Here is a 19,492-nt window from a genome sequence, read left to right as displayed (position 1 = left end):
TTAGCATTAGTGAATACATCTGCATCTTGGGATTGTGGTCCCCTAATATTTTTGGTTTAAGTTCAATTTTTTAAAAAATTCATATCCATCTGGAAGCTTTCTTGCTGAAAACTCAAATACTCTTGCAGTGCTGAAGCTCTCTAGAAGAAGTGTAATTATTTTATCTTTTACTATTAGCGCATCAATTTTTCCAGTTCTTCATTTCAGTTTCTTTCATTTGAGACTTTTATGCTGATCAAGGCTGCTGGCAAAACTGTGGGAGACTTGCACTGAAATTCCAAGTGTGGATTCGGTAAGAAAAACTGAGCACTAAGACAGTTCACAGTCCTTGGAAGCTAAAGGTATCTTTCCAGTCTTCAAGAGGCCTTTAGAACAAGATTCAAATATATATAGCATTTCTGTTTCCTTAAAAAACTGGGATATCACTCTGAGACTAGAGGAGTAGACGTAAGCCACAGCAAGCTGCTGTGATTTCATTGATGCTGAAGCTGTTTCTATCAAAGAAACAGCTTTCGCACTTTCCACAATGCTTGGTGTCATGGCACAAATGTAAGTATTTTGGCTTTGTTGTCTAAAGGTTATCTCCTTGTTCTTTTTTTACATATCTATATTTCCTAATTTCTTTGTAGCAAATGCCTATGTATAAAGTAAGTGAAGAAAAGATCAGGACTGAAAAAGGGGGAGGTTTCATGTAGGGATTTTTTCCCCTGAATTCAAGAGAAGGATTTAAAATGTGTAAGTAAAAACATTCTGGGGCAGAAACAAGGCAAAAAATACTGAGAAAAAATGTATTTCACTCATGAAGGAACATTCAGACAGCAGTGAGGAAACAAGAAATGGTGACATATCACCATCATTATCACATCTCCCACAAATGTTAAGTTTTATATATTTTTCTGTGGAAAAAAAAAGAAGAAAAAGGGAGCAAACAAAAGCATTATTGGAGTTCATTCAAAAAATCAGTGTAGAGCAAGTCCATTAAAACTGCCATACCTGAAACATCATGAATGGAGTTCAAGCTGTACCAAGCCTTTTGCAAACCTTTCACAAAATTAAACAGACTTACGCAAATTATACTTCAAACACATTATTGATCCTCCTTAACAACACTGTTAATCAACTAACACAAATTAAACTCACTGAAAAGTCTTAATAAAGCAGACTGCTATTAAAGAAGTACAAAAGAAATTTCAGCTAAAACTCTAGAAGAGCATGCCAGTCAATAATACAATTGTTCCATTGCAATCATTAACACTGGCTAACAAGTAACTAAAAATTCATGTCATAGAATCATTGAATATCTCACAATATCTCATGTTGGAGGAGAACCATAAGGATCATCAAGTCAAAATCCAAATATATATATATATATATATATATATATATATATAATCTGTACATTCAGTAAAATAAATAATGTCCTGATGTTACAATGACTCAATCCATTTCCATTTCAAAGGCACTTCACACATCTGAATTTCACTGATTTATTCTGGTGCATTTGATTCCCTTTGAGACTGCTTGGATTCAGCCTTCAGTTACAAACACAATTGCTAAAATTGCATCAATATCAACATCCTCCTCCACTGGCATCCTCCCTGCACTATTCCCACATCAGGGACAAAAAAACACACGTCTTTGTGAAGGATCCATCAAAGATGCCACTTCAGGTTCGATTGGGTGTTCATTTTATTTAGATAATGGAGAAGAGAGTCAAAGTTTGTTTGATGTAATGTAGAATGGATTTGCTTAAAAGTGCCTAAAGCTATAAAAAAAGTACTAATATCAAGATATCTACAGAAGTGGTAAATGTATTCATTTTGAAAATAATTGTTATATTATTTATGTTTAGACTGAAATATTTAACTATTTAAAGACCATCAGGATTTTAAAACTCTACCTGTAATCCTTTATTATTCCGTAGTTTTTAATTGTGAAAATATCTACTTATTTTTATCCAACTAACTTGTTATTCACTAAAAAAATTCTTTGTAGCCCACTTTTTTGGGGCTATCCATCCTATTGTAGTGCTCCCAGAGCTGTGACCAAATCTGGCTTCAGTGGCAGTTTGGGGAAATGGTTGGGAATTCTACCAGGAGTGCTGAAATATCAATGTGTACCAATCAGTCCTCAGGATGAGAAAAACAGCTTCTTCCTCAGAAGAAACAGACCCAACTTTTGGTCCCTTCTCCAGGCTTCTGAGAAAAAATATCCAATTTTTTGAATGTCACTGCTTGATGGTGTGTCCTTTAATAGCAGCTTGCTCTAGATCAACTTGCGATATAAATATGAAAGCACTGCGTGAGAACACAACTGCATTTCCTTTTGATTAACCAGAACACACTGTGCAGTGTTCAGCTGGCTCTGTGTCAGCTGCATGAAGACAGATACCTGGTGTACTATGGGGCAAAGTTAACCCTTCAAAAATTTTACAGGAAATTCAACTGGTAGAGTGAATTTGCACTAAGTCAGCTCTATACATCATGTGAAGGCAGCATCTCAGACCTGGTATTTTTTACCCTTAAATGGAATTATTTTATTAAAAAGACACACTCTCAGTGGCCTCTGGAATAGTCTGATGTTGGGAAACAAACATTTTTTTTACATCTGCCTAACACACAGACTAGCACTGAGAACATCCCAGATAAAACTTGTTCCATAAAAGAAGAGAGCTGTTTTGTACACATATACCTTGGGAATCTTTTTGTTGTGCAATGTGCTATAATATTATGTAGGCATCCATGAAATTCCCTATACCAAAACCACACATATCTGAGATTTCCCATTTGTAGACAAGTTAAAGTGTGAATTTAAGCATATAAGCACCAGTTAGGGCTGGAACCTCTATGATTCACTAGCAAGCACTGAGGACATTTTGAAGGGTGGTAGAAACAGGCAATGGAAAAGCTAAAAAGAGTCAATATTTTAAATTTAGGAAAAACTATATGTAGGTGGTTTTCTAAGTGTTAATGAGTTATCGTTGGCTAGGATACACTAGGATATGTTGGCTAGGATGCATTTATTGTAACAGAAGGAGCTTGGAGAAGAGGAGATAGTTAACCCAAAAAAGGGACTTGGGTATTTCTGGCTCCTGTGGCTCAGAATACAGACACATACAAACTAACAAGTTGTGTTAATGGAGGTGCAGGGATGGATACATCCTTTTGTACATCAAATAAAACTTTTTTTTCTGCTTATTGTGGTCTGGAAATGATTGCAAAATTTATCTGCAAAGCATTCAGATTTGGGGCTCTTTAAAATCTGTGTATTTATTTTCAATGCTTATAATGAATTGGTTTTACAGTCAATACAGAAAAAAAAAGTTGTTATTCCTAGAGAAAGTAAATGCTGGCAAAGCTAGGGTTTCATCAGATATTTTCCTTCACATTCACATTTTGTCCTGTGTGGTTATTCATTTAGGATTCCCAGGCTTTTTTATTCTTTGTGTAATCCTTTATGGGAGCTTTTATCTACAGGTTTTGAATTTATTATCTTAGGCTGCACAAAAGGGTCATAAGATAACCTCCTTCCCTACCCTTCTGTTGCAGTTGACAGTGACTTTAAACATTCCAATAATGGAAAAGATCAGATCTAGGAGCCAACTCCTAGCTTTTTTAAAGTATATACTAGTACTGTAACAACCCAGAGCTGGGAATGGAAGAGGAAAAGAGAATAGCTGGTGGAGAGGGGAGGGAGGAGAGAGCATGGAGGAAAACAGGCAGAAACATTCTTTTAATATAGTACTACACTTTGGTACATCAACCAAAGTCTACAATGAAAAAAGGAAAATTCAAAGTGACTCTTAGATATGAAGCTATTTCAGTCCAAAGAGTGCCTTGGAAGGCATTCCAACATTTCTCCTGCTGATGGTGACTAAGGCAGGACTAGCTCTAAGCTGCCCTGCAGCTATGTTTGTCCTGTATCATATGCTCCAGGGTCACCCGTGTCACAAAGAGCACGTGTCTCAGCCAAACTGTGCACCCTGTTCTATAACTTACTGCACACATTTTTTATTTCTCTCTCTGCAAAGGAGAGAGATGGTTATGGAAGAAGAAAATTGTTCAGCAGCGGTGAAGGTCAGAAGCTGAACAGATTTGTTTAACAAACCGTCTCAGTACCATCTCTTTAATCCTCTGAGAGAGGAATAGAGCAGAAGTGCTGGTAAAGTTCAGTCTACTTCATTATTAATTTGCCTTTTTTCTTCTCTATTAACTCATATACTATAACACTTTCAATTTCTAAGCAACAGCCTGGGGCAAAGCCAGGGCCTGGCCTTAAGCAAGAAACATTTGCTTGTCTTACAGGGGCTCTCCAGCATGGTGAGGCCATTGAGCCTCCAGCTGAAAAGAAAAATTGCACCTTCCTGCTCACCTTCAACCCTGCCTCCCCAACAAACCTTATGGGAAATGCAGCACAGCATTATTACCTGCAGCATTAAATCCATTTCCCATTTCACACTTGGGAGCTGCTTACAGTGTTTACATAGACATGTGTTTGCAGGTGGATGCACATCAACATCTCCCCGACTCTGGAGACGAGTAGCACGGCTTTAGCATAATTCAGTATAATCTGCAGATTTTTTGCAAGTGCAACTGGTCATGCAAGGCACAACACCTGCTGGTACCTACCCTGAGCAAAGTCTGAGTATAACTCTTGGGATATAACCAAGACTAACCATGAAAACCTTTTGGGTGACAGGATTGCAGGTGTTAAAATTGTTCTTCAATCCACTGGGCAGACCTATGTACATGTTAACCCTCTAAGGATTCCATGCATACAGTTTATACATAAATCTAACCTGAGAAATCAGTAAAATGCCTCCAATAAAGTGTAGAGCAAAACTGACAGCAAAGTTGGAGAAACATTGTTATAAATAGTTAACAGCAAAATAACACATTGGTTGGGTCTGTCTAGTACAACTGCCAGCACATGTCAGCTAAGAATATCTGAAACTGCAGTAAAATGCTTTGTTCTGATGAATGTCATAATGGAGGCCTGGCAGAAGATAAGGCAGCAGAAGTTCCTGGGTGTTCATGGTGTTTTTTGGTATGGTTATTTGGTGAGGTGCTTGGTTTGAGGCAGTAAGGGCTCCTGATGTAGGCCAACCAAGCAACTTCTGGGGATAAGACTTCTGCTCCACTAATTTCTGATGTGTTTCTGGGGAAGTCTTCCCAAGTCTTCCCAAGTCTTCCCAAGTCTTCCACTGCAGCTGGCTGGTCTATCTACCTGCAAGCTCTGTCTCAAGCCTGAGGACACTCCCACAGGTGACTTTTCGTAGCTTCTCTTAGTTTCAAGGCACTTACAATAGGTTTTCTCTTGTGAAGAATCCCATGCACCATTGTAAAGGAAGGAAAAAACCCACCTTTAATGGCATACTATTTAGCTATCTTCTGGGGAACAGAAACCCTTGCTACAACTAGAGTCATAGACTGTGGAAGGTGAAAAGGAAAGCTCTTATCCCCCCAGCAATTCATTTGCAACTCAGAGACAGGCAGGCACATTAAGGTGGGAACCTAGTGTGTCCCTCACCACACTGAACTAGGCACTTAGGTGATGTGTGACATGTGGTACTCACTGTCCAAATCCTTCTCCTCAGCTCATGCACCTTGTGAGGGCTCAATCATTAAAAAAATTTCAGGGACAAATATACATTGCATGAAAAATGGGTTTGTGTCGCTGACAATCCCCTAATGATGGCTGTTCACTCTAGCCATGGATGGATATCAGACTCAGGAAGTCCTGTCCTCTGCCTGCAGGGTAAAAAACTTAGCCACCATGTTAGCACTGGTACACAAAGTATCTTGCAGCACACCTACATAAAATCTTTCCAGAGTTAATATAAATTATGATTACCCTTCCAGAATAAACTGCTTCTACCTTTTTCCCTGGCATATTGTAAATTCTACAAACCAAAGACCACGCTACAGGCTAAAATGGATTCATAAGCTGAAATCCCACATTTTTGTCAAGAAGCCTGGGATAAATTCTTAGAACCGTACTCCTGTTTATACGAATGGATTAAATTCAGATTATTATTATTATTATTATTATTATTATTCAATGTTTCTACTCAATTTCTGCTATTTCTGTTGTTCTCTGATTTCTAACCAGTCATCACACCTATAGGTGATTTCAAATATTTTCAAGAAGTTAAATGTCACCCTATTGTCCTTATTAATCTTATTTCTCATTAGTACATTGGCTGCAGTCATGTAGGACTGATGGAAAAGTTAAAAAGCATAAATCTTTCTGGAACTAATCTCAGAATAAAAAGTCTTTCCTGAAGGCTGTTGGAAGCTGGGTTTTATGCCTTGTTAGAAAAGATGCAGTGGCCTTTTGACCCAAAAAGCCTCTCATTAAAACTCAGACATTAGTGAACTCTCTTGATCAGGATTGATTTCTATTTCATTGTGGTGTGATTAATGTATGAAAAAAAGAAGCAGTATTTGAGCAAACGAGGCAAGGGCTATCCATTTATGGGCAATAATATCTGCTCAATCAAGAGACCTCACAGAACAGCTTTTTGTTCTGATTAAGATATATACCCAATTAAAGGTTTCAAACCAGTTTCCACTCAAATCAAAGGGAGCTTTCTCCACCAACATCGGTGGGTGTTGATTAGGCCTGCAGAGGGGATGTTTCTTCATATATGAAAGTTTTCCCAGATCATTCTGTTTTTCTTGAAGTAACTTACTTGTTCAAACAGGAGGACCCTGAGACAATACACTTCCTGAAACATTTCTGAGGAAGGAAATTTGCAAAAACACAGAGGTTGGGAGTTATTTCTAATTACTTCTGCAAAAGATCCATTTATTTAAGTCTGAACTTAGTTGTGAATCACACATAAGGTTTATAGACATGAGGTGTATGCTTAAGCATCCATTGAATAATCAGAAGATTGGCTCTTATTAATGTTTGAAAGTGCATTTAAATAAATAAATAATGTGGGCTGATAAACTTTTCTTTGGCTGTTTGGGTTTTTTGGATCTGTTTTGGTTTGGAATTTTTTTTCCTCCAAGTACTGGTGAAATGATGTACCACTAATGAAATACCATACTAAAATACCCCTTGTTAATGTCTGTAAGAATGCTTGAAAAATAGTTAATTTTGAGGAATTTTGGAAGAGTTTTGGAAGAGCAGTAAAGCAATTTATCTGAACGGATTTATTAGAAAATAAAGCTAGTACCAATAGCTCTTTGGTACTGCAGAGCCTGCATCTGCAACATATTTACAGGTGTCACAATGAATTGGGATTGCTTTTACAATTAACTAGCACTGTGGCCTTCTAAAATGAACTTTTTTGGACATGAATGTGTCTATAAAATATTTAAGTTAAATGGATGAAGTGAAATTCAAATAATTTCAATCATTAACAAACATAACACATAAATATTCAAAAGTACTAATCATAGTAAGAGTTGTTCACTTAGAATCAAGATCTGTTGCAAGATTGTAAATAGAGTGCAGACAGTGTAAGACTAAGGACTGGGTATAACTTTAAAAATTATTTCAACTTATAAGATTTACCAGAGGTGAGTCTTTCTGCTTAGTTGGCTTAATTCTGGCGTATAGACCCATCCTCTTCAAAAATATGCAAGTCTGTCAATATTTAAAGGTGTCTTTTTTTATTTTATTAAAGGAGTGTTTAAATTATAAAGCGTTAAAGGAAAAAACTTCGGCATTTAAGAAACAAACTAGCTAGGGGACTAGAAAACCTATAAGATTAAAGGAAATCAGCTTTTCCCAGGTTACAAGTGATAAGAAAAGAGGAAATTACTCTGGATTGTTCCAGAAGAGGGTTGGCTTGAATATAAGGAAGACTTCATTTGCTGAAATTGTTGTCAAGCGTTGGAGCAGGCTACCCAGCGAGGTGGTGGAGTGTTTATGTACCTTGGTGAGGTGTTTAGAGATATGCAGATGTGGTGGTTAGGAATATGGTTAAGTGGTGGACTTGGCAGTGCTATGTTAACAGTTGGCAATGATGATCTTAAAGGTCTTTTCCAACCTAAATTATTTTATGATTATTTTATTTTGGCCAGAACACTATACATGCTGCGAGTACATCCATTGCCACACCTACACTATGTGTCTCCAACAAGTTTCAAGGTCCCAGGAGGGATTGCAAGGAATGAAGAATCTATTAGGACCAGGTAGACCTGTACATACATAAAGAGGGGACAATTATGGCAATTTTCAGATTTAAAGTGAAGAACTACTGGCATTTAGAGACTTTTGGTGTAAAGCAGTTTATGAGTGAGAGAATTTGAGGCTTTGATTTTGGACTTTGGATATAAAGTCCAGTTAAATACTTTTCTGGATCTGGCCTGTAATTGCTAATGCCACATCTCTCCGTGTATGGTTTTTTCTCTAACTGATCTTTTCTTAATTCAGACCATACCCAGTTTCTGAGTGAGTATTAATTGGCGTGTTAATGTATCCCACCATTGTGCATGCTCATGCTTTTGAATGGAGAATTAATTTGAACACTGAATATCTTAAAAGAATGCCAAAAAAATCTTGCATAATTCCAGCTTGAAGAGAATTAGTGGGCTACGGTGAAAAGAAATATTCCGGGCATCTCAGTTTTGATCCCCTTGGCTAAGCCCTGTTTTCTTTTAATAATTTCTTAAAAAATGTAAACCTTTCACTTGTCTGACAGAATACTCCGAAATTGCTAGACACCTTTAGTTAAATATAGCACATTTGCATTTCTACAATATTCATGCTTATTTTACTAATTCTGTCCACCCAATATTCCTATCAGAATGAATCCTAAAGTTGAAAGCCCCATTCCAGTTGCATGTATTGTTAGAATGCCTATGGACATATCAGCTCAGCATTTTTAGTGGACAATGCTGCACTAAGAGAAAACCAGAAAGTGATCCCCATGTAAAAGACTGCTGTCTAGGTAAAACAGGAAAACAACCAAAGTCGTACAACAGTTTAATTCAGACAAATCAGCACAAAAAGAGTAACATTTTTTTCTTGTTTCTAGAAATGTAGAATTGTTCCCTAGTCTTCTGTCACTCTTTCTGAGTGTGTCCTTTAAAATATTAGCTCTCATTATCCTTACCTGCCTGAAGTAAATATTTTCAATCCTCTGTTCTCACCTCAGAAAGAAGCAGCCAAACAGTGACCAAGTGTTATTGTCATCCAGTTGGAAAATTGAGATGAATAACTTTCTTGAGCTCTTTTTTTTCAGTATTTTAAAATTTTGTATTAAAGTAAAAGAACAAACAAAATGCTCTTGTGTCTAGGTCTGCCTGGTTTGCTTCAAGTTAGGCTAAGCTGCAGTTGTCTGAGTTAAAAGAGGAAAATAGATGCAACTGACCTATTCTGAGCAAGAGTAACTTCATCTCTGTTAACTTCCCAAAATATCTGTCATCTCCTCAGGGGTCTGAGTCAGCAGCTCAATCATAGAATAGAATTACAGAGTCATTAAAGCTGGAAAACACTTCCAAGATTATCAAGTCAAACCTGAAACTGACTTCCACCATGCCCACTATACCATATTGCAAAGTGTCACATCTACGATTTCAGGGAAGAAATTTTTCCTAATATCCAACCTGAACCCCACCTGGCTCAACTTCAGGCCATTTCTCCTGTGGTATTGCTTGGTCAATCCCCATCTTACTGCAACCTTCTTTTGTGTAATTGTAGAAAGCGATAAGGTCTGCCCTGAGCTTCCTCTTCTCCAGGCCAAAAATTTCCAGCTCCATCAGCCACTCTTCATAGGACTTATGCTCACAAATGTCCCATATTGATGTAGGGTCTGTGTGTAAATTCTTCTTCTGAATAAAGCTTCACCATCAATCAGTCAAAGGCTCACCTGACTTAGGGGCTGTTTATATTGCTTGTTCAGGTCAGAGGTTGGTGTAGTGACCCTTCTGATTGCCAGCTGTTTTTTATATTCAGACACATTTTGGGTACAAGGCAGTAGCAGCTGGATCTTGCAGAAGAAGTGCTGTTTGCTGCCACCTACGCAGGGAAATTTTTTCTTGTGTTGTGGAGTCACTTACAGTCTATTACTGTCCAAAGGGGTGAATTGGAACCACCCATGTCAGCAAGTAATTACATTTTGAGTTCCTCTGCTTGCCTTTGCTTTAGAAGAAATGAAGATTAGGGGCCTCAATGTGGAAGTGGTGAACAGCAGAAATACCTGTCAGCTGGTGGAAGTTGTGAGCTGAATCTATTCACTGCCTGTGGCATTTCAGCCCACCACCAGAGTGCCCTAAAATGCTGTGGTGATTTGCCCCAACTTCATATGCATCAGGCAATAACCAGGTTTTGGTAGAACTTTGGAGACAAAGGTAAATATCTAAATCCAAGTTTAGCAAGCAAGAATTGTACTTTGGCTTTGTGGTCCTCAAAACGTCCTCCCAGTTAGTGTACAGCCAGTCCTTCAGTGGGTACAGTATCTCTGGGCTTAAACTGAAACAATTGGTCCTACTGCTCACAAAAAGTCTCCTTGTCAAGCTGGATGCAAAAGTGAATGCAAATGAAATACTGTCCCTTGCAAGAGATGAAAGAAAAAGAATCAGAGAAAGTGACCATGACAGTACCCTCAGGCAAGGAAGAAAAGAGGGAGCCCAGCATGGAAGAACAAAAGAGGAAATAGAGCTGATGAGTGGAGAGAAGCCTTAGTTTTCACATTTCCAAGGATTTAAATAGTTATTCTCCTTTCCCTAATAATAATCTCTAAGGTTATTCTCTTATGTCAGTCTAAAAGCTCCTGATGTTCAGACAGAAAACCACTCCAGACTCAACTGTTACATGACATTTTGAGTACTCTATGACATATATATCACATGCATCATTCATCTTGATTTTGCCAGCATCTTATTTACTGTTCTTGCCTCCTTCTTATTTGAACAGGACGTCACTGTTTTATTTGCCATCTGTGAGCTCCATATGGTCATAGCTAATGAAAGCAAGTAGTCTAAAAAAGATGACACCATTAAATAACCTTTGTTTGATTAAATACACAGTCTACTTCTTTTAGACTAGACTTGCCGTCTCTAAATGTCAAGATAGATAGTCTTGTATTTTCTGTAGACCACAGTGTTTGGGATAGCTGAAAAAATATTTGCTGTCATGTTACAACTGCAGTAAAATTTCCTAAAACTCTCCAAAATTGAAGTTCTTCTGAATCTTTCTCACTCAGATAACACACAGTCATATTAGCAGCTTTTCCTGAATCTCCAGTTCCATCAAAAAGAAAAAGGAGGCTAAAATAGGCCATCAAATTTTTGTCCTCTCATCTTAGACACTTGGGCCCCTGAATCCACAGGGCTTATCTCTGATGCCCTGATAAATGTGATCTCATTTATGAATCCATTCACCTTGTTGGGAAGAACAGCCTGGGAATCCCCTGGTGTGCTCTCAAGGACCACAAACACCATGGAGTTTCTGAGCACTTCAGAAGACTGAGCAACAGCAATATCATCTGCATCAGCCTCTCACTTGTCTGTCTCATCAGTGTCCTTTGCACTCAGTAGCCAATAAAACATTCAAATCTGTAGCAATGGGGCCTGTCAGACCCACAGTCTCTGCCTTTCCCAGGGGCAGTCTCAGTGACCAGTGTAGCAGCTGCAGTGTCCCAGCGGAATTCTCTGAGGAATGTACTTTTTCTGAAAACTCATGAGAGAAGAGGCCAGGATTTACACCTGATATTTTACACTCTAGGGATATAATTAAGGCTGACTTACATCTGTGAAACCCCATTAAGGCTCTGGCAGCCAGAGTCAGGACCTTTTAAGCCTGTGGGTTTCCAAGTTTGATTTTTATAAATGAAGTTGAAATGGATGCCAGCTTTATGTGGCTACAGAACTGCTACTGTACACATGAATAGGGATATTAATGATTAGTTGAAATCCCTATGGTGTTGTATGAGGTTTTAAATATTGTTTTAAAATGCATTAAATGAAAATAATTAAATAATGTCTTGCTTTTACAGTGCAACTAAAAGAGCTATGTAATTAGAATGAGGAGTAATATACAATATTTAATTGTGGCCCTGGTGTTCTTTATAATGAAGTTTGAGTAATTAGTGGCATGATGACTGAGTACTTATTACTTAGTATGAGGTTTGTGTTCCATTACACAAAACATCAATTACTGTTTCCCCATGACAGCTGTTATGGCAGTGTCTCTTTTTCTCTTTTCCTGTGACTCTGTTTGCAGATTTCTAGAGTTACCCCAAATTTTGTTTAAGCTTTTCACTGTCTGTCTTGGTTGTTTTGCAAGTAGGGCCAAACTCCATTGTCATCTATATAATATAGCATGAATGACTACCAAAAAAGAGGGTTTTTCTTATGATAAAACTCTTTGTATTGAAAGGCATGCTGCAAAAATATCTGGTTTAACAATTTTTATAGCATAACTGTCCATCTATGAAGTTTTTGTGTCTATTTATTTCAGAATTTAAAGGGCCTTCTTGTATAATCTGGGAAGCTCTTGTGCAAACTTCTATTGATATGTTCTTTCCATGCTTTTCTCTGCTCTTCAAGAATTGAGCCCATGGGAAAACATCACCTGAGATAATCAGGTCTGATCTTCTCAAAGGTTTTGAACTGCAAAAGTGAGTGTTAGTTAGGTGTTTAATTAAGAGCCAATACTGGGGAAATGCTTCTCCTATCCCATTTTTGTTCGCAAATATCTGTTTTTCCCCTCAACATGAACTCAATTTTCTCCTATATCCATGATCAGTCTGAATTCTATTACAAAGAAAGCAGGTTATTCATGAATATCTAGGTTTTGTGACTGTCTGACATCATGGTCCTTTGTTTTCTGGCTGGGGAAAAGGCAGAGAGGCTTTCTTCTTCTGATATATTTCCCTATTTTAGGCATGTTAGGGAACAGGCCAGAGTAGTATTAGTAACTGAAAAGCTGGCATTCTAATGGTAATGGGATGGTATTAATTACCTCTTTAAAGGTTGAGCACTACTGAGCATTTCCTGACTACATCCCAGACAGCTGTTCTTTGTTCAAGGCCTGCTAGCACCCAGACCTTGAGGACTGATGTAGTATCCAGGGTGGGAAATGAGAGCTTCTTAGCAAAATCAACGTGTAAGGTCACAGCACCTCCTAGCTAGCCAGCCTCTCCATGGCATCCCACAGATCCTGCTGTCAGTTTTCTGTCAGGCTCTTTAGTGGTCAGGCTGAGATCCACAGGCATTCCCTTACGTCACACACTAGTAAAAGATGGACTACAATTATATGAATGACAAAAAAAGCCTTTCTCAGCTGCCACAAGCAATGACCTGCCGTGATACCTTGTAAGTTGCAATGGCACATTTTCCACTTCAGTCACTGGGGGTCATATTGTGAGTAGAGGGGATGACAAAGGCAATAGTGGTCTGGACTGGACTGACCATGGCTGGGAACCCAGTGGTGTGCTAAACACAACCAACAACAAAAAGGCTTTTATAAGATGAACAGACTTTACTGTCTCACATCATAGCAACCTCTTTCTAATAGCCAAAAAGGACAAGAGGGGATGAGTTTTTTATATGGGCACAAACTGACTAAATATGGGAAATTGTTCTGCCCTGTGTCTTTTTTTTTTTCTTTGGCTAAAGAAGCAGAAGAAAACTGATTAACATAAGAAGTATAGTGGCACTTAGATAACACACTTGGCCTGAACTCCACGGTTTGGTTTTTTTAAATATTCTTCATTTTGTTCTTTTTGTTTGCATGTTTTTGTTGTACATTTAAGGAACAGTGAGAGATAACCTTCTTATACAAGAAGTCATTTTCATGAGAAAATTGAGACATGTAAATATTACCAGTTTGAGGCATAAAATCAATCCTGAAAAGATGCTGATTTGCACTTGCTAGTTTGTTTGAGCTGGGCAAATAAGTAAAGAACCTTCTTTGACAAACAGTGTTGCTTGTGCTCAGATTGACTCACACAGTCAATTTCATTGACTTCAGGCTAACTTTGCTGAATGCCATCAGTTCTTATTGATTTAAAATGGGTTTAAAATATATGGAATACATTGTATGTAAAATGAAGGCAGAATAGACCCAGGGAGAACATTGGATGTGAAATGAAAAAGGGAAGTATTAAAAAGAGGAAAAGGGAATAAAGTATAGGGCAAGTTTAATTGCACCCAAGTTGGGTCACATAAAGGCTTGGTGTGTAGCCTGTATTAATTGTACAGATCTTCTCCACAGTCATGAAGAGGAAGTGACAACTCCACAGAGACATTAATTTCAGAAATCTCGGAAAATTATTTCAGAAACGAATGAATCACCCTTCAGGGCATCTGTGTCCCTCCTCAGAGTTTAAAGGGAGGATAGGGAATGGTAGGGAAATTTTATCTGTGAAATAAAGGCATTAATTTGAAAAAAAAATTCAGCCATGGAGGAGAGGAGAGCATACCACTATCCTAAAGACAAACCAATTACAAATTGGGACGATTTCTTGTTTTCTCTTAGATGCTTTATTGAACTTTAAGGTATAGAAGATTCAAAAGGCTTTTTCATAGAGTAAGACTATTGAGTTCTGTCTCTAGCTTCACTCATTTTTAATCAAATGAACCTAAGTGTTTTAAAGTACCTGAATGCCCATATACAGAAAATAAACCAGATGTTATGTGTCAGAAGCATCTTACATGCAATCATAAACATTTGCATTATCACCACTTGATCCACAGTGGATGCATCCCATAAGACCGGTAAGTCCTTCAGTGTGGGCTATAATCACAGAAAAGATGAAGCATCTAAATGAGAATTTTGATCCCACATAATCCTACTTTACAGTCTTCAAATCTCCACCCCATTGTGGACATATTTTCTGTTTGATTTCTAACAGCTTGCTCTGCAGGCATTACTCTGCAGAATTACTCCCCTCTGAAACATCAAGCTCGTCACTCATTATTACCAAGAGACAATTATTACCAAGAGACACCTATAAATAGATGCTGTGAAGCTGTCTGACCACTTGCTAATTAGGTGCTCCCATATCTAACTTTCAAGTGTCTGGACACCAGCCTGGTATCAAAGACTCTGAGGTGGAGGCTTAAGAGGCATTCATTCAGTAAGGAGACACATTTAACTAACCCCTAGGGAAGGAAGTTAGATTGGGAGTAGGGAAGGGGGTGACTGGACAGAATAACAGTCAAGGAGGCCAGAGACAGGAAGCAGGGGAAAGCAAAGCGTTCTGCCTGAGATTTGTGATCATAAGGTCACACAGGGAAGAAGTGGGCTCAGAAGGGGAAGAAAACCCTGCATCTGCTTTGACCCAGACACCTGCACTTAAGCTCTCTGGTCCTCACCAGTGGGGGACTCCCAATGAGGACAGCATGTCTTCCCTTGGAGCTTCCTCCAACAGCTCTCTACTGACTGTGTAGCTACCATTGCTCACTTATTTTAAGGTATGTTCAAGTGCCACCTGAGCATCTCGGCCTTGTTGCTTCCAGCACCTGAGCTCTTGATTGGCAGGAGGTGGGAGCCTGTTTCTGTTCCCTTGTCAGATTGAGGAGTTTAAACTTTGGTTTCTCATCCCCAGTGCCCTAGGAAGATACTTATAGCTTAGAATGAGTGCAGGAATCCTTTTCCCCTTCTGTTCAAGTTTCAACATTGCCCGGGGGAAAATAAATCAATAATTCTATAATCAGAAACCGAGAGAACAAATACAGTCAGCTGAAAAAGGACAGTTATCTGCCTTGGAACAGTGTGCTTTTTATGACTAGGAAAAAAACCCAAAAAAACCCAAACTCATACACCTTTCAGCAATATATTGAAACAGTTGGTGACTGTCTCACACAGTTCCTGCCTGGGTGAATGTCCTTATTCCCAGCTGGGGAATCAAGAGTTTTCTTCTGCTTCTTTCCTTTTGTGCCTTGAATTTCTAAAATGAACTCTTAACAGCCCAGTAATCTCTACCTCACACTAGAAGAAAGATTAAAATATATATGAATATTTTCTCAGACATGGCTTCTTTTTCAACTCAGAAATCTCATCTGTGAGTGGTTCAAGAAACTGATGTTTGTTCCAGATGTCTAGCAGTGTGCTGCTCCTGCTCTCCAGGAACAGTACAGCCCTCCAGCAACAGCAGCATGAGTGCTCAGTGGGGAACGCTGGACCTGTGTAACAGCAGAAAATGTTGGACTGCACTCTGGGATGGGAACACATCAGATCCAATGTGTTTTTCAGAGGCACTGGGTTTATAGCTCACATGTCAGATATTCTGGCCATGTGCACCAAGTACAAGGCCACCTGGAATAATTTAACTTACTGAGCACTTCCTAAATGTCAAAATGCTCTGCACTGATCCTTGACACCCAGCCCTTACTCCATGCCAGAACAAGGTGTGAGAGTTTATTTTGGTTTCCCATATCAAGGTACAAAATTCTTCCCATGAGGCAAATGGGCACAGACCACAGACCTGTCTGCCACAACATTGCAAAGCATTGTACTGTGTAATCTCTATGCAACTTAGTCCTCTGCAAGATTTTATCCCAGCTGTCAGTTTCTGTTTGCTAAATAGTGATATTCTCCACCTGTTGCTTGCATTAATAACTGTGCTGTATGAATGTAAAATTTTATTCTTATCTAATGATATTTTGCAATAATTTTAGTCTGATATGTGACAAAGGCTTCAGTCACTGGTGACTGAGCCTCACGATGCTTTTAGTTGCCCCTGAATAGCAGCATTTACTTTACTACATTTGTCTGTGATAGTCAGGATTGGTTTCCCAGAAAATACAGCTTTTCTGTTCCACACGAATTCTGGGAATAGAACCATGAAGCTGTGCCATCACTAACAGTGATAAAAAAAATGGAAAAGCAAAATTTTCTGGTCACTTAAGGGTATTTTATCAGATTCCCAGATTCCCAACTTCAATTTTTTTTTTTTTTTTTGGTTTTGAGAAGTTTGTAACTTCAGAAGGAATCTTACTATGTGTAAATTTCCTTCTTGCTGGTTCATCAGCATCAAAGATGCTGACACTTTCTCCGACTTGACACATTCTCCATCTACCTCTTCTACAAATGCCAGTAAGATGAATGTAGCAATGTTTTTTTCACTTGCACGGAGGACAGCAGCTTGAGGACAAGAGGGTATGAGTGGTGACTCTGCAGTCATGATGTCTGCTACTTCCCCAAGCCATATTTAACCAAGCTGATTCCTCACATCCACCGTATTAGGTTGTTATGTTTGAACTGGTCTCCAAACATGCATATCAGTCTGGCTTCTAAACTCTGTTAAGACCCTCTTCAGAAGTCACTGAAGTATGAAAGTATACTTTTTAAAGAAAGGAACTTAAAAAGATCAATATTTGAAAATGCTGTGCCATATCTGTCATATCCACATAGACACCTTGTTTATCCTACAGAATCTAAAATGTCATGAGACCAAACATTCAGTTGCCATGATTGCTCACCATGTGCGCAGGTTGGTTTCCTGAGATAACTGCCCTTCATATCAAGCACAAGCAGATAGACAACCCCAACAGTCCAATCAGTCAGTCTGCTCCAGAAATACTTTATTGGAAAATGAGCATCCCTTAGAGGGCCTCTGCTTCTTTCCACAGTCTGGAAAGAGAACATATCATAGACAGGGCAGACGTTCCTGATGCCTGTCTTAGGAAAAATGAATTCCATTTCAAGTCTTAGGTCGGGCCCATGACTATTTGGGTTAAAACCTTGTTTGTGTGCAATGCAACAGAAATAATAACATCTGGGTTATCTCACTCTCAGAACTTCACCACATATCTTATCCTGAAAGTTCTATGTAGATTCTGCTCCTACATGCACTTGGCCAAATAGAAATACAATTAGTGAGAACAGTGTAAATCTCCAAAAGTATTTAAATTCCTAATTAATGCAACCTGTACAATGCAATACAGAGGTTTATTTGCAGAACAGTCCATTTCATGGCTTCTTACTTAATGGAAGTGAAACAAAACAGTTTTCAATAATTTACTAGATAATAAAATTGTTTCAAAACTCCATTTGGGGACTGCAAATGGAAAACTTTTCTTTGTTTAATATGTGGATGGTATTAACATTTTGGTAGACACCTCACCGAGGTGATTAGAGGAAAATCCAGGCCCAGGTTGTGCCCTGAGCCAGAGAGGGGGCTTTCTATTCCAAGATTACCTCAGATTAGGCAAAACACTAAGACACTGCTGATATCTCTAGCTTACTTCTTCTCGAGCTTTAATACTCATCCACCTTACTATAATCAATTAGTTCCATTTCATTCACAGTATTATAGGCAAAGAGAAAGTATTAATGGGATGGTGTAGTTAAGATCAGGGGGGGTTTTTTGTGTAAAATAAAGTTGTTTTTCACAGTGAGATTATACCTTTATAAAGGGTTTATGCTCCTGAAGCAGATACAGAAAAGGAATGGTATACTTTTGAGATTAAGAAAAGTGAAACTAACCAAAAATCTACCCAGAGAAAAAGATAATGATGGTTTGAATAAAAGTATCAAAAATCAGCTCTATCAAGGAAACCCTGATGTTATAAAACTACTCATGTAGAGGTTTGGTTTGGCACTTTTGCATAGAACTGAGAATGTTGTCTATAAAGGTCTTTGCAAAGATCATTTTAGAAGTTAAGGAACTGATGGGCAGTTTGTAGAACATTCAGCTAAACATAGACTTGAAAGGAAGGTCAGTAGGTTCTGACCTTCTCTGTGCTTCCTTGGCCATGTTTTCCTTTTTTTCCTTTTCCTTATTATAAGAGAAAGTACATAACATTTCCCCAGCCTTTTGAATTGGTGCGATCTAAAGCTTAATAAATACATCTGTGACAGTTGCACTCATTTCAATTGTTTACAGTCAATCTTTACTAGGCATTTTCTGAGGCATCCTTCCCCATGTCTTGCTGTCAAAGATGCTACCACATTCAGAAATTTTATTTAGCACCAATTAATTTGCTTTCAGAAATGAAATCACACTTATTTTAACTTGTAAAAAATGCAGACATATGAAGATTCAGTTTAGGTCGTTCTGAGATTTGAGATAAATACAGATGAATGCAAAGATCAGTGTTACAGAAATGTAACAAGTAACCTTTGGTGAGCTCTGCTGCGGTGTCTGTCACGATGCATAGTCCTGGGCAATTACAATAGTGAAATAAAACATTTTACCTTAAACTTCCCTGTGAGAATTTAAAGTAAGTGATCTCCCTGCATGTCAAGACCTGACACATAAGGTGCTGGGGATGTGTTGGATTCTGCTTAGAAGAGCACATCCTCTTATCCCCCTGACTAGACCAAGTTCATGACCACAGCTGGAAATCTCAGCCAGGCACTTTCACTGCCACGGTACTTCTTTGGTTCATTACTTTGTATAAAACTACCAAGCAATACTAATTAGGCTAAAAAAAAAAAAAAAAAAAAAGAGAGAGAGAGAGAGAAAGATTGAAAGATTAAGGAAAGATTAGGCGGGTGCACTGCATCTTGCAACATCATGATCAGTTAACTGTGAAATTACTGCTTATCACCACTATACATTTTCTATTACCCTATGGAC

General features: G+C 38.4%; 1 long non-coding RNA gene across 1 annotated transcript in view; it reads right to left on the bottom strand.

Moving 5' to 3' along the window:
* Positions 1–9,259, bottom strand: part of LOC143693472 (uncharacterized) — a 43,153-nt gene extending 33,894 nt beyond the window's left edge. Inside the window, exon 1 of the long non-coding RNA XR_013181173.1 lies at positions 9,074–9,259. This is a non-coding gene — a long non-coding RNA (uncharacterized LOC143693472). The remainder of the gene's footprint in view (positions 1–9,073) is intronic.
* Between the last annotated feature and the right edge of the window lie 10,233 nt (positions 9,260–19,492).

This window comes from Agelaius phoeniceus, chromosome 2, assembly GCF_051311805.1.
Source record: "Agelaius phoeniceus isolate bAgePho1 chromosome 2, bAgePho1.hap1, whole genome shotgun sequence".
NCBI classification, from domain to species: domain Eukaryota; kingdom Metazoa; phylum Chordata; class Aves; order Passeriformes; family Icteridae; genus Agelaius; species Agelaius phoeniceus.
This window is presented reverse-complemented; position numbering and strand designations above follow the sequence as displayed.